Source organism: Marmota monax, unplaced genomic scaffold (assembly GCF_021218885.2).
Source record: "Marmota monax isolate L192 unplaced genomic scaffold, Marmota_monax_Labrador192_F-V1.1 WCK01_AAM20220418_F8-fsc00112, whole genome shotgun sequence".
Lineage (NCBI taxonomy): Eukaryota > Metazoa > Chordata > Mammalia > Rodentia > Sciuridae > Marmota > Marmota monax.
In genome coordinates this window covers 2,414,355-2,430,089 of record NW_026692073.1, presented here as the reverse complement: position 1 = coordinate 2,430,089, position 15,735 = coordinate 2,414,355, and the positions used below count along the sequence as shown (strand labels likewise).

The 15,735-nt window shown below is 38.6% G+C and overlaps 1 protein-coding gene across 13 annotated transcripts in view; it reads right to left on the bottom strand.

Moving 5' to 3' along the window:
• The window catches only part of Septin11 (septin 11), a 140,367-nt gene that overhangs the window by 105,867 nt on the left and 18,765 nt on the right, over nt 1-15,735 (bottom strand). The window lies entirely within an intron of this gene.

Below are 15,735 nucleotides of genomic sequence, written 5' to 3'. Positions count from 1 at the left end.
GCCCCAAATGTACACACTTGGGTTAGTTATTACCAGGAGTGGGTTCAGTGCAATGTGGCAGCTCTGACCACCAGTGCAGAAAAACCAGGCTTCACTGCCATCTCTCAGATTCCTTCCCATCCCAACTTCCTACCCACTCCTCAGCCAGATGTTCCTCACTCAGAGAGGGTGTGACAGCCATGATTCACATGCACCTAAGGATCACTGTAAAACCAGATGTATTTGGACAGAGAAACCGATGAAGCTTCAGTCCCCAAGGAGAGTAGAGTACTAGTAAATGCACCTCGTATTCTGCCTCCTATTCTGGCTATCTAGGTGGAAAAGTAGTCGGCAATCTTTAAAAAGTGATAGTTCAAAGTTGCCTAATGAACCTGTATCATGAACATTGAAATACTCAAGAAGGAAAAGGAAGAAATGGGTTCTACTGCTTTTTTAACTAGGAAACTAAAAAGAAGGGGATCTAATATTTCCCTTCGTCAACCAACAAAAAGACAACACTGGACATTTATATAAAAAACGACAACGTTATGCATAGGCTAACAAAATGAACAAGGTACTCCAAGGCTGCCACGCTTGGCCTGCCCTTCCAGCGCCCCAATATATCCCTCCTTCCATCACAGTCATCAGGAAGGTTACTGGGTGCCTGGCCCTTTAAAAAAACTTCCCATTTAATCCTCATAACACTGGGAAGTAGGTATTATTGTCCCCATTTTACAGATGAGGAAACTAAAGCTCAGTTTAATGGCAGAACCTGTATTCAGTTTTGCCAAATTCCAAGGCCATCACCACTCATGCCTTAAACTAGACTACCAAATCTTTTCAAAGCATACTCACATTTGCACAGAGAATGCCTCCACTCTCACCCCAACTGTAAAATCCTTCACATCCTCAAAATTGCTAGCAAAAATGCCACCCTCTTCAATGAGCCGTCCCTGATTCCCTGAATTAGACACCACTGTTCTATTTTACAAATGTCCGCTGCATTTGGGTCATTCATCACATCTTGCATGTGGTAGTACACTTGGTTTATTTTACTTGTCAGGCTCCCAGAAGAATGTAAAGCATGAGGACAGAAACTCTTACTCATCTTACTTTTTATTTCTTCCATAGCTTTATTGACGTAAAATTGAAGTACAATAAAATGCACATATTTGAAGTATGCAATCTGATCAACAGACATGTTTTGATATATATGTAACCAATATATACTCAATATAAAAAGCTTTCCCATTCCTTTTTTTTAATTTGAAATCACACAGAATGTGTTTTCTGCATGATTTATTATATTAGAAATCAATCACGTTAAGATATATAGAACCCCACTCCCACAACTCAATTACTTCAAAACTAAATGGCACACTTATAAATATCTCATGGGTCAGAGAAGAAAGCATGAGAAAAAATAAAGTGCTTTGAAATAAGTGATAATAAAAGCTTAAGATATCAGAATCTGGGATGAAACAGTGCTCAGATGTATAATTAAAGTACTTGTATCAGAAAGAAGCTAGATTAACAATCAAATTATTTTCAAATTGGGTAAGTGGAAGGAAAAAAATAAGAGTAAGAGCAGAAGTATATGAAGTAGAAAAGAAATAGTAAAATTGATAAAAATAAAACAATTAATATCAATGGAAATGGAGCTATCAAAACAACCCTACAGATACTAAAAATATATTAAGGTATTATTACAGTTATATGCCAACATATGTGATAGCCCACATAACATAGTCTACATTAGAGAAGGATTTTGTGCTGCTGAGAAGAAAGTGTATTCAGTCACTGATGTATGAAATATTCTATATATGTCTGTTGTCTGAATTATCAATTGTATTTTTTAGTTCTACAGCTTCTTTATTTAGTTTTTGTTTGGAGGATCTACCCAGTGGTGACAGAGGCATGTTAAAGTTACCCAGTATTATTGTGTTGTGGTCTACTTGATTCTTGAAATTGAGAAGGGTTTGTTTGATGTATGTAGATGCTCCATTGTTTGGGGCATAAATATTTATGACTGTTATGTCTTGTTGATGTGAGTTCCCTTAAGCAGTATGAAATGGCCTTCTTTGTCCCTTCTGATTAACTTTGGCTCGAAGTCCACTTTGTCTGATATGAGGATAGAAACCCCTGCTTGTTTACGAGTTCCATGTGAATGATATGTTTTTTGCCCATCCTTTTACCTTCAGACTGGACATCTTTGCCTATGAGGTGAGTCTCTTAAGACAGCATATTGTTGAGTCTTGTTTTTTAATCCAGTCTTCCAGGCTATGTCTTTTGATTGATGTTACTCATCTTACTTTTAAGTTCACTTATGACAATGTCACATGTAGCCAGGGCTGCACATTTAGGATGGATCAATGCAGAGACTAAGTTGCCAACATGTCTATGACCTGCCTTCCCCAAGCAAAAACAAACGTCATCAAGCAACAGCACAGTGACAGAGAACTCACAGAAACATTCAGTGTGGCCGAAAGGCCTAGGATATGTTTAATGAGGGGGAAATTTAAGAGGGCCTTAGAAAATGGATAACATAGAGAAAGAGAGCAATGTGCCAGTCATATGCTTAGGTATGGACCTTCCCCAACACTTGGACCAACCAGCCTGTGGGGAAGACACGGGGGAGAGGCCACATGCTGTAGGGTGCTTGTTTTCAGGAAAATTATTATTCTGCTAAAGTTAACATTTATAAAGCTCTTATTTTATACACATGATAGGTACCATCCCTGTATTTTACATGGATCTCATTTATTTCTCACAATCACCTCTGAGATATGAACCATTATCATTCTTATCCTAAAGTTAAGGAAATTGAAGCTCAAAGAAATTAAGCTCCTCAGAGCCACAGCAAATAGTACTGGGCCAAGATTCAAAGCCAAGCAGGCTGTTGTCAAAGTTCTTAGCACTCCATTAATGAGGCCTGGGAGCCTAGAAAAGCTACTTCTGGTCAATCTTTCATTACTCAATTAATACAAATGTGTTGATCACTGTGGGATAGCCACAGCCACACACCCAAGCATATTATAGTATCTGCTGAGATCAGAAATAGGACACACTCTGTCATGGTACACAGGCCCTGGACCACCATGTGGGAGGTTTTAGGAAAGTGAAGTAGAAACTGAGGGGACAGGAAGCAAGTAGGTTCACCTGAAACGAGACTTCCATCAAACTGCTGGAATGGATTTCTTAAAACTTCTCACATAAAAGGAGCAGAACAAGTCTAACCTAAAGGATACAGATGAAGGCTGAACAGCCCATAGCAATCACTCTTCCTCTGTCTCTCATCTACCAGCAAACACAATCAAGTATCCTTTCTTTTCTCTAGCAAAGGTGTAAGATCCAGTGGCAGAGCAGGGCACAGTGGCATATGCCTGTAATCCCAGTGACTCGGGAGCTGAGGCAGAAGTTCAAAGCCAGCCTCTGCAACCTAGTGAGACCCTGTCTCAAAATAAAAAGGGTTGTGGATGTGGCACAGTGGTTAAGCACCCTGGGTTCAATCCCTAGTACCAAAACTAAGAAGGACCAGTTGCAAAGAAAAGCCAACCAATTCAGATGCAGCAAAGAGACTAGAAGACAGACAAGATGCATCCTGCAGTCCCGACTCATTAAAACCAAGAGCCTAACATACAGAAAATTCCCATCACCTCCTCCTTAGTTTCTTACAGACCACCAAGGAGCAAACATACATATGATTTTATTGCCAAAATCCCTCTTGGTAATAAGGGCTGGAGAAGAGGAAGTATTTTCCATACCCCTACCTATTATGTGCAAAGGAACTGGTGAGCCGTTTTATAAACTTAATTATTCTTTTAAAGAAAATGCAAATTTGGGGCTAAGAAGGCATCTTCAGATTCAATCCCGCATCCTATCTGGAGAAGAAGGCCAAAAATGTATTCAGGTGTTTAAGATAAAACTAAAGGAAAAAACTCTGTTGACTTACTGATGGAACATCATTATCCATTTCTGAGCTTATATTTTAAAAAATAAGACTTTAACAACAATCAAAAGTTTGAGGCCAGCCTGGGCAACTTAACAAGACCTTGTCTCAAAATCCAAAAATAAAAAGGGCTGGAGATGGAGCCCAATGGTAGAGCATTTATCTGGCATGTGCGAAGCCCTAGGTTCCATCCCCAGTACCACAAAGAAAAATAAAATTCTTTAAAGACTAGTAATATTTTTAACCTCAGTAAATGAAATTATGATTCTACGGCCTACCCTGAGTTCAGCATTAGTTGGCAATTTCTCTACATTGTTTCACTTAATAAATATAATATTTACTTAGACTCCCATCTCTGAAGGCATTTTAATTACATTCATATTCCTCTATATTCACTTCTCTGCTACTTTCAATTTGGAACAAATGTTCAAACCACCAGCCACTATGGCACCAACACAAAATGCCTATTGTGTTGATTTTCTAACAATCCATGAGGTAATTACAAATAGTTTACTCAGGTCCTTGGAATCTATATTCAGATGTTATCTACTTAAGCAATAATATTTCTATATGCACAGCAAATAGCAAAGCATTCCAAATCCAACTTTAATAAATTTAAAGTCACATATTATTTAATACCATATTCTCTTTCCAATAAAAATTGGTAGTAGCTTCCTCTTAATACTTTCCCTATCGTCTATGATTCTCTCCCACAAAATAGGCTTCCTTTAGGATACTGCACTCTCCTCTAGCCACTTTATTCCACAAAATGTTGTATAGTTGGATTTACCCACCTTAAAACAGCTAAGTACAATCATACAAAGCTACCGTAGCCCTTAAACTCCACAGCTAAAAATCCTCCAAGCCTTCCAATCCTACTTCAGCTAGGGTCTGCATTAGTATTGTTACACACACATGTGTGTGCACGCATGTGCATGAACACACACTGCTGGAGAGCAAACCCAGACCTCATACATGTACTCTGCTACTAAGTTACATCCTAGGTGGGGTGTGCTTTAAATGATGTGGCTCACCACCTCTCTGACTTCAGTTCCACCAACTGTAATATGGATGGGAGAAGGGTTGCTGAGAAACGGTACACAATCTCTAGTTCTCAAATTATAAGATTCTATCATTCGGTAAAGGAGAAGAAAAAAAGGTTATCAGAGCCTACATTAGAGTGGACACTTGGCTTCAAAAAAAAAAAAGGTCATCAAGACACTAAAGCCAAATGAGAAAATAAGACGAGTGAGATCCAAATGAAAGTGATAGTGAGTGACAGTAGCAAATGTAGTACAGTTTCGGGACCTGTACTAAAATTAAAATTATCCTATTATCTAGCAGAAAACAAAAACAACCAGCTCTTAAGGGCCAATGAGAAGGGTCAGAGCAGTGTGAAGCCATTGCCACCTAAAGTTCCCACCAAGAGATCTCCTGAAGCTAGCCCGACATTTGAGTTGGAGTCTCCATTCTGTTTATTCTTACAATAAGGGAACCACAAGCTCCAGACTTTATGATAACACAATTGCCAGAAGTGAGGAATAACTGTAATAGGTAATTCATGTATCAAAATAAGTACTTCTTAAAATTAGGTCTAGAAAGATTCAAGAGATTCCAGCTGAAAAGGCAAAGGAGACTGAATGAGTAAAAGAACATATTCGTTGTTTCCAAGTACTCAAACCCAGGGCTCTCTTTAAATATGAGTAGACACTGGTATTTATAACCTTTTATAACATCTTCACTGTGTAAAGAAAATAGAACAAACACCCACACCCAACAGCCAGCCCAAGAAACCCGTCTCTAAATGCTCTGAAGCCCCAGAGTACCCTACATTTGTAAAAAATGAAAGATGATGCATTCCACCCCACTAAGTTTTTGGTTTGAAAAATCGAGTTACTTGGGCTGGGGATGTGGCTCAAGTGGTAGCACGCTCGCCTGGCATGCGTGCGGCCCGGGTTTGATCCTCAGCACCACATACAAACAAAGATGTTGTGTTCGCCAAAAACTAAAAAATAAATATTAAAAAAATTCTCTCTCTCTCTTAAAAAAAATCGAGTTATTTATCATAAAACAATGCTATGTATGTTAACATTTAATAAGTTTATTATCATTACTTTAAATAAATTAATTAGCAAATGTACTGGATTTACCTTCAAATGTAATTAGCATCCTTCTCTCTCTATGGCCCCCACTAGAGATAAACCCTACCCTGAATTTGCATTAACCCATGTTTCTGCTTTTCTTCATAGTGTTAGGTTACACATCGCTATCAGCAAGTGGTCACTACAAGTCCTAACTTGGAAATAATAAGAGCGTCCACTTCCTTCTCTATCAGGAAATGCAGGGCTCCTCCCTTGAGGACACAGAGTGAGAACACAGAAGAGTTACTTTGAAAGAGTGGTTCTCAAAATGTGGTTAGAAGATCCCTGGAGAACTTGTCAGAGGCGTACAAGTTCCTCCTTTTCCAACCACATACCCATATGAGGCTGAATCTTTTTCACGTACTTCAGCCAGAACAATATATCGCATCAGAGTGAACGAAAAGCAGAGCTGAGGACACAGCTGTCTTCCATTAAGTCAAGCAGTGAAGAGATTTGCAAAAAAATGAAAGATGATACATTCCATCCCACTAAGTTTTTTGGTTTGAAAAACCTAGTTATTTATTATAAAACGATGCTGTTTATGTTAACATTTAATAAATTTATTATTGTTACTTTAAATGAATTAATTAGCAAATGTTTTTAAAACTTAGCAATAATAGAAGATGGTTAAAGTTGCAACACAAACCCCCTGGGAATGCCTAGGGGAAGTACTCTGTTTTGTTATAAAGTATACCAACTAACCAAAAGTGTCCCAAACTGACACTGGTATTGTAAATATTTTGGACGGTAGAGTTTTCAAACAGTTTCCTGTGTTCTCTGTGAGGCATTCATTATTTGTTAGTCCACTGGCTGAAGGTACACACACAAGCAGCACCAACCGTAACCTGAGTTGTGTTTCATAAGCCTTTTACAAAGGATCACATTTTTTACAAAGACTGGCTCACCATAAATATTCAACCGCATTGAGGATATAAGTTAAATATGATTCATTCCATCTGCAGCTGGCTCCAAAACTGTAAGATTCTCTTCATCATAAATTAGCCAATGGCCAGGATCCTATTTAGTATCTGTGACTAAAAGAGGGGTTGGGGGTTTTCCCCACTGAGCACTGGAAACCACTGAAGAATCTGCCTCTGAACCACCCATCTAGAATGCCTTAGTTCTACTGTCCTTGGATGTGTAGTAGAAGCAAAAGTCAGAGATTTTGGCTCCAATTCTGGGTCTGTGGGCCTTAAGCAGGTCATTTACTCTCCTGGGTCTTGGCTTCCTTCTCTGTAAAATGAAAGAGCTGGATGAGATGATTTCTTTAAAAGTCCTTTCCATGCTAACGCTCTATGAAACCCCAAGCAAGAAAAACCTGCAGGGGCACTCACTTTGCCTCCACAGCTTCTCATACAGGGATTGGCAAGGGGTCGATGCTCAACATGAGCTCCTGACCTTCAAACAGACAATGTGGTCCACAATACCATAGCTGAGAGGTAAGAAGGGAGAAGCAACAGGAAGAGGAAGCAGGGAGAGTCAACACAGGATATCCAGGATGTTTTCATCCAGATTCCAGCTGTGAGGGGTAGAATTTAGGAATACCAAGAGGAGAGGGAAGGACCTAATCCTTTAGGCTTAAATGAGGATCACATTTCAGTGACCAAAAGATTGATGAAAAAGAACAGGACCAAAGCCAAAAGAAGTATCTGGGTCTCAAATGAACCTTACTTCTCTAGAGCCCACAAAGATGCTTTCTTTGATCTACCAGGGGAAGTAAAAGTGCTATCAATTCACCAAAAGTTTCAGAGATTAAAACTATAAATATGTCCATCAAGCATAATGAAATAGTACCATAATCACCACTTTAGACACTAGGACTTATTGTTTTCAATCTATAAAAACAAGCTAACATTCATAAGGTGCTCGGTACATGCCAGGTACCGGTCTAAGTGCTTATACACATTGAAGTTTGTATTTTCCTAAGCCTGTAAGACAGATATTGCCACCCTCATTTTATAGATGTGGAAACTCAATCACAGAGGTACAAAGAAACTTGCCTAAAGGGTCAGAGCAGGTTAAGTAACAAAGCCTGGATTTTAATCCACACCAACACTGTGAAATGATACCAGCAATTCACCTCAAACTTTTTTCCATATAAATTTTAGTTTTTGTTCTGCTTGTTTGGTGTGTGTCTCACAAAAAGCAATAGACAAAAGTGGAAGGGTATGTATGAGATGGTATGATGAAATGCATACTGAGTTGTTTGGAGAACCAAATGACTGATGGAGGAGAACTGGGCAGAGGGATAGTAATTCTCTAAGCATCAGTCACTGAGCTACTTCACTTGTGCATGCTCTGAGCGTCTGCTCCATGCATGAGGAAGTATCATGTCATGTACACACATGCTGGCAAGCTACATTCAGTCCCCTGGCACCACAGTGACAGGTGGGTCCACGGGTACCTGACCAAGTGACAAATGCTAGAGAGCAATGCCAGGGCTCAGAGGGAGAGACTGGTCCATTTGTCAGCCTGGAAAGCAAAGCCAAAGTCGAACTGGGCTCTCCAGGAAACTAGGGCTTTGCTTTGCTTTCTTTCTTTCTTTTTTTTTTTCCTCTCCTTTATTTTTTTAGGGTCCAAGTAGTAAAATCCTGCAAGAACTTCTCACATCCACTAACTCTCTCCAAGCATGCCAGCAGACGGGAGCCTGACTTGAAGCAGAACAGGCACAGCCACTGACTTCAAGGACCCATCAGCATCTTCACATACAATCAGCCTTTTATATCCATAGGTTTCACATCCTACAACTTGACCAACTGTGGGTCAAAAATATTTGGGGGAAAAATGTGTTTATGGTGAAATTAAGCCTTTTTTTTTTCCTGTCATTCTCCAAACAATACAGTATAACAACTATTTACATAGCACATATATTGTATTAGGTATTATAAGTAATTAGACATGATTTAAAGTATATGAGGATGTGCGTAGGTTGTATGCAAATACTAAAGCATTTTAAAAAGGGACTCAAGCATCTGCAGGTTTTGGTGTCTCCTCCACAGATACCAAGGGATGACTGCTCTTTTTATTTAAAAAAAAAAAAAAACATGTACTGAATCACATTTTGGCAACTCTGAGATCAGGAAAAAATGAGTCTAAATTCTGGTGATTGAGCAGTTGCTCAGTCAGGTAGCAGCTCTGAACTCTGGGCAAGTTATTTAATGTTTCTGAGCCTTTTCTCATCTGGAAGATGGCATGTTAACGACACCCACTCAGAAGACTGTTGGCTAAATGAGACAGTGCAACAAAGGATTAGACACAGTGTGTACTGGAGTCAGTCCTGAGTATTATTATTACTTATTAATGTTATTGATAAGAAAATTTTGGTCTATAAGCCAGGGAATAAACCAACTGAAAGGAGTGTTAAAATGGAGTCTCGATCCCAAAACAGCAAATTTCAACAATCTTACAGAACCTCTCACTACTCTAAGGAATTCCTTTCTTACCTTCTAGTTAGCTCAGTTTGTACTCAACTGCTAATTACAAGTTAGGTGTTAATTATGTCATAAAAGTTTCTTCAAATCACAGAGCACTAAATGCCTGCCCCCATTTAGGAAGACTGGATTCTGGAGCCTCTCCCTTTTCATGTCCTGGGTTCCAAGCTCTTGCCTTTCTGTGGCCTCTCTGAGTTGTTTCTAATTTATTAGTGCAGGAGATCTCCAAGATGAATGAATTCTTGTTTCTTAACAGTTGCTACCTTCTTGTCTCCTCTAAACCATTGAGCAAAGGATAAAACAATAGTTAAATATAACTACATGAACGTAAGTGAAAAGTAAACTAGATTTCTAAACAACACAGCAGAAGAACAAACCAAAGAGAAAAGATGGCACACTTAAGGCTTTTTATAATAAGACTCCGAAAACAAAAGATGCATGACTGACTAGGAGAAGATAGCTGCACACTTCATCAAGGAGGGATGTCAGCAAGGTAAAGAAGTAGGCCAACAGGAAGGGGGAAAACAAGATGATGATGATGATGATGATGATGATGATGATGATGATAAAGATAAAGATAAGAATGCAAAACAGGTTATTCATAGAGAAATAAATATAAATGGACAATAGCCATATCAAAAGATGACATATGTGCTGGGCATGGTGGCACACGTCTGTAATCCCAGCAGCTCAGGAGGCTGAGGCAGGAGGATTGCAAATTCAAAGCTAGTCTCAGCAACTTAGTGAGGCCTGAAGCAGCTTATGAGCCTGTCTCTAAATGAAATATAAAAAGGGGTGGGGATGTGGTTCAGTGGTAAATCACTCCTGGGTTCAATCCCAGAGTATTAAAAAAAAAAAAAAAAAGTCCAACCTCATTAAATCATAGTAGTTAGGGATCATAACCACCCAGAGCTTGTTATATCTTATGGGGCCATTGACCATCTTCACTTTAGAAAAATAAGTCACAACTCCTACTGGACATGGTGGCATATACCTGTAATCCCAATGGCTAGGGAAGCTGAGGCAGGAGGATCACAAGTTCAAAGCCAGCCTCAGCAACTTGGCAAGGTCCTATGCAACTTGGCAAAACCTTGTCTCTAAATAAAATATAAAAAAGGGCTGGGGATGTGGCTCAGTAATTAAGCGCCCCTGGATTCAATCCCCGATATCAAAAAGAAAAATAAGTTACATCTCCTGTGTTTATGTATGTGGGGCCAAGGGGGTTGCTGGAAATTGAACCCAGGGGTGCTTTACTACTGAGCTATATCCCCAGCCCTTTTTATTTTTTATTTTGAGATAAGGTCTTGCTAAATTACTAAGGTTGGCCTTGAATTTGGCCATCTTCCTGCCTCAGCCTCCCACATAGCTGGAGTCCAGGCACGCACCACCAGGCCTGACTACCTCTCCATGTTTTGAAAGGCCTATTTTTAAAAAGATCATGCAGAGCTGGGCAGAGCCCAGGCACTATGAAAACCACACATGGTCCTGGACTTACCAGGTTCTACTTAAGATTTTTCAACTTTATAATAATGCAAAAGCAATACATATTCAGTAGAAACTGTACTTCAAATTTTGAATATTTATCTTTTCCCAGGCCAGTAATTTGCAGTCCATTACTCTCTTGGGATGTTGGGCAGGGGCAGCAAGCCACAGCTCTCGGTCAGATGCTCCACAGTGTACCAGGCTGCCAAGCTACAATGTCCAGTAGATTAAGTCTATTGAATACATTTAGGGTGTTTTTAACTTACCAATGGGTTTATCGGTACATAACCCCCATTGTAAGGGCAAGAAGCACCTGTACTTGGCATTTCACACCTGGACTTTCATTGGCCTATTCTGGTCTTCTTTTAAAATAATCAATGTATTGCTAAAGAATACCCATGTTTTGGTCATTTCAAAATGTTTTTCCCCCCACTTTCTCAAGTAAATACTACCCTTTAAAAAAAGTCATAAGTCTTTTCATATTCTTAAGAGTGTGCTGTAACCACACAAGATTCAAAGGTTCTAATTAAGAAGTACTTAGCTACCCAGTGACTTGGGAAGCTGAGGCAGGAGGATCACAAGTTCAAAGCCAGGCTCAGCAATTTAGTGAGGCTCTAAGCAACTCAGTAAGACCCTGTCTCTAAATAAAATATTAAAAAGGGCTGGAAATGCAGCTCAGTGGTTAAGTGTCCTTGAGTTCAATCCTTGGTACAAAAAAAAAAAGGACTGGGGATGTAATTCAATGGTAAAGCACTCCCAGGTGCTTTACCAATCCCCAATATTAAGGGGCTGGGACTGTGGCTCAGTGATAGAGCACTTGCCTTGCATGCGTGGGGACCTGAATTCGACCCTCAGCACAACATAAAAATAAATAAATAAAAATAAAGATATAGTATCCATCTATGACTAAACAAATATTTTTTTTAAAAAATCCCCAATATTAAGAAAAAGAACCATCTCAACATTCTGTTCCAGAACAATATATAAAATAATTTATATTTCAAAAATAATTATTTTCTTTTACCAATATAAATCCAGGCAAGCCTGCACGAAACCCATATGCTATCCTTAAATTTAGTATTCAAATCTCAGTATCTTAATTGATAGACTTGAAAAACTATCTCTGTAATTAATGTAAAAAATAAAGCACTATGATGGGGGGAGGGGGAACAGGTACAGAGGAAAGGAGAAGTCTCCTGGGGAATCAAACTGACCAAATTATGTTGTGTGCATGTACAAGTGTGTAACAATGGATCTCACTGTTGTTTATAATTATAATATAGCAATTAAAAAAAAACAGCACAGAACAGTGGGAGTCAGATGTAAAAACTACAGCTCAGCTACTTTTTAGCTAAATGCCATTGAGGCAAGTTAATTTTAAGCATCTTTATCTTCAATTGTAAAACAGGGATTTTTACATGTGTCATGGGTTTGCTGTAGTTTCAACTAAGATGATATAATGCATCTGGCAGTCTCACCCACATCAGGCAATTCCATAGTAGACAATATTTAAAGTGTTCTTCTCTATCAATTCAATGTCAACTCTGCTAGACATTTAAGTTTATTTATATAAGATACACATACAGATATTTATCATACATAAACTTTTAAAATATGAATACTCATTAATCTTATAGACCCTGCTAACCCTCTTTCAGAGGACAGAGACACCTATGAATAACCACCTCTCACACTATTATTTCTAAAACTTTCACCAAGCATGGTGGAAGTTCTCTGGAAGGTAATTAAGTAATGAAAATAAAAATACTGAAAGAAACCCTTTAATTTTCACACATAATTGCTTCAGGGCTCATTGCTATACATATAATTTCAATTATTAGGAAACATAAGCCCCAGGGAAGACGTTAAACATGGCATCAAAGAGAATACCTATACCATTTGCCAAGACTGCCCTACCCACTCACTGCAATATGTTCTGATTAATAAGAGTAAATTATATTCCACTGTCAACTCCAAGTAGTATGGTTGGAGTAACCCAGGACGGAGAAAAATTAGACTTGAGACTAGAAACAGGCGAATTGAAAACTGAAATCTTAAGCCCACTGCACGTGCTTGGCCAGTCCTCCACAGTCCCTTGCTCTCAGAGGCTCAACCACTATATACTGATTAACTGAGAATTCCTGGAGAAAATTTAGCAGATAATAAAATTCTTTGTCCTGTCTTCTCCATCTAGGATGTTATATCATAGTAATTCTTACTGATTAAGTTCCTCTGCCTAGGAAGAGACCCAAGCCTGTATTGCACAGTTACTTTTGGAGCATTTATTGAATAACTCCTTTGTGCCAGCCACTTGATGCTGTGTTTAAAAGGCAAAAATAAATAATGCATGAAAATATTATAATACAATAAAGTGTTTGCTTATTATAGGAACCTAAGATAAATGGGAATTCAGAAAACTAATCCTCCTAACTCTGCCTGGGTGAGAGAGTCAGCAGAGAAGCCTAGAGACTCCCTCCCCACCACCACAGCTTTACTGTATTTATTTATTTGTTTGTTTGTTTGTTTGTTTGTATGTGGTGCTGAAGGTCAAACCCAGTGGCTCACATGTGCGAGGCAAGTGCTCTACCACTAAGCCATAACCTCAGACTTCCTGGAGAGTCTTGAAGAAAGAAGAGGTATAAGAAGGTGGGAAGAGGCCCCAAGAAAGGCACCCAGGAGCTGTGCAAAGAGAGGTGTGAGAGAAGGGGACACAAACAGGGACCTGCCCATAGCTTCTTTGGAAATATCAAAAATAAGGCATGGAGTCAGGAAAGAGCACGAGTGTCACCTGGGGAACTGAGCCTTTATGCCTGCTGAAGTGCACATGGTATGGAAATACATTTAGCAGCAATAAATTAAGAGGGGAGCCAGGCACAGAGGCACACACCTATAATCCCAGTCATTTAGGAGGCTGAGGTGGGAGGATTAAGGGTTTCAAGGCAGCTGAACAACTTAGCAAGACCCTGTCACAATAAAATACAAAAAGGGCTGCAGACCTAACTCAGCGGTAGATTGCTTGCCCAACATGTGTGAGGCCTTTGGTTAAACCCCTAATATCACCTATTATTATTATTATTATTATTATTTGAAGGAAGGGAAAATGTTTCATACCAACAAAAGGAACAAAAGGGTTGTTTAGGTATAGTTTGAATAAAAGTATCATGAAATGTTTTTTAAGAACTAGAGTAAATAACCTGAATTTTTAATTAATAATCAGAAAGAGCCTAAAAATGTCAGAAGTAAATTTCTAACTAACCCTCTGATTTAAAGTCTGGTTTAAGTGGAGCAAAATCCCATTTCCAAGCTGATATTTGTGAGGGTTCTTCGGTTGTGTTTATTCAGCTGTGGAACACTCTGATCTTACTGGAACCATGAAATTGGTAGGTTGGCTTACTCTTATTGATTGGATTTTGGGTAGATTTCTCTTTTCAAATTTCTTTAGAAAAATAAGCATGCATACATTTATTAATTATTAATGACTTGATACCTAAAGTCAAAGATTCATTTTATTTGTTTAGGGGCCATGATTCAGAGGTGGCAACATTTCAAAATTTTCCATAACTTACAAAGTTAAGCTCAAATGTCTCTTATTTTATTATACTTATTTTTATAATTACCAAAATGCTAAAATACCACTCCTTTTTACAAAAATTGATTCAATCAAGCAAATGTTCTATGGACTTGATTTGGAGAATCAAGCAAAAGAGTCTAAAGCTTATGATACTGCCTTCTGTGGGCTCATTCACTCCTCTGCAAATCAGAATTGAAAGGATACAGTTACAATAACAAGGCAATGTTTTCAAGAACCTGAGTCCTCAGCCCAACCTGTAATGCTAGTAACTGCGTATCAAACCGTGGTGCTCTTGACTAAGCATGAGAAGCACTTCTTTTTCCAACTTGCTTCTGTTGGCCTGAAAAATTAGAAACAAATCCAGCATCTGACTTTGGCTGGGGAGTCTTTTCTTCAAGGCAAGAGAGGTGTTTCAAGCCAAACATAACATGGGAGAGGAAAACTATTCCACAAGTGCACTCAAAAACATTAACTTTCAATCCCACATCTCTCAATAAAAATGCTCCAGTGTAACAGTGTTTGAGCAGGATAAACAGAGAGCTGAGTGGTCAATGACCCCATACAACACGAAAGTTATCTTTATAAATAGGAAGATGCCCCAATACCCAATACTCCTTATTTGCCCTGTTGCTTAGGCTACTATTTTGATTCATATGAAACTACCATTTTTGAAGTTGAGAAATGCCTAAATCAACTATTTCATGTTATTCAACCCACTATTAGGAAATTCTGCAGATTTAAGAGCAATTTTGTCCCCTCTTCCTTTTTTTTTTTTCCTTCTGTTAACAGCCTGGGTTTTGTTGTTGTTTTGTTTTGTCAATATTTATTTTTTATTTGTAGTTGGACACAATACTTTTTTACTTATTTATTTTTATGTGGTGCTGAGGACCGAACCCAGGGCCTCGCACATGCTAGGCAAGCGCTCTACTGCTGAGCCACAACCCCAGCCCTTTGTGGTTGTTTTGTTTTTGTCTTCCCACACCTCCTCAGGAACATTATGAAAGAGTAGTCTTTTGGAAAGAAAGTATCAAAACTCATACAAAAACAACAACAGAATTTTTATCAATAAAAATGTCATAATAATTAGAAAGACAGGATAAACAAAAATCTTAGGAAGGTGTTTTATAAATAGTCTACTTACTAAACACCTCTCTTTTTTGGTTTTTGTAATACTCTCTAATT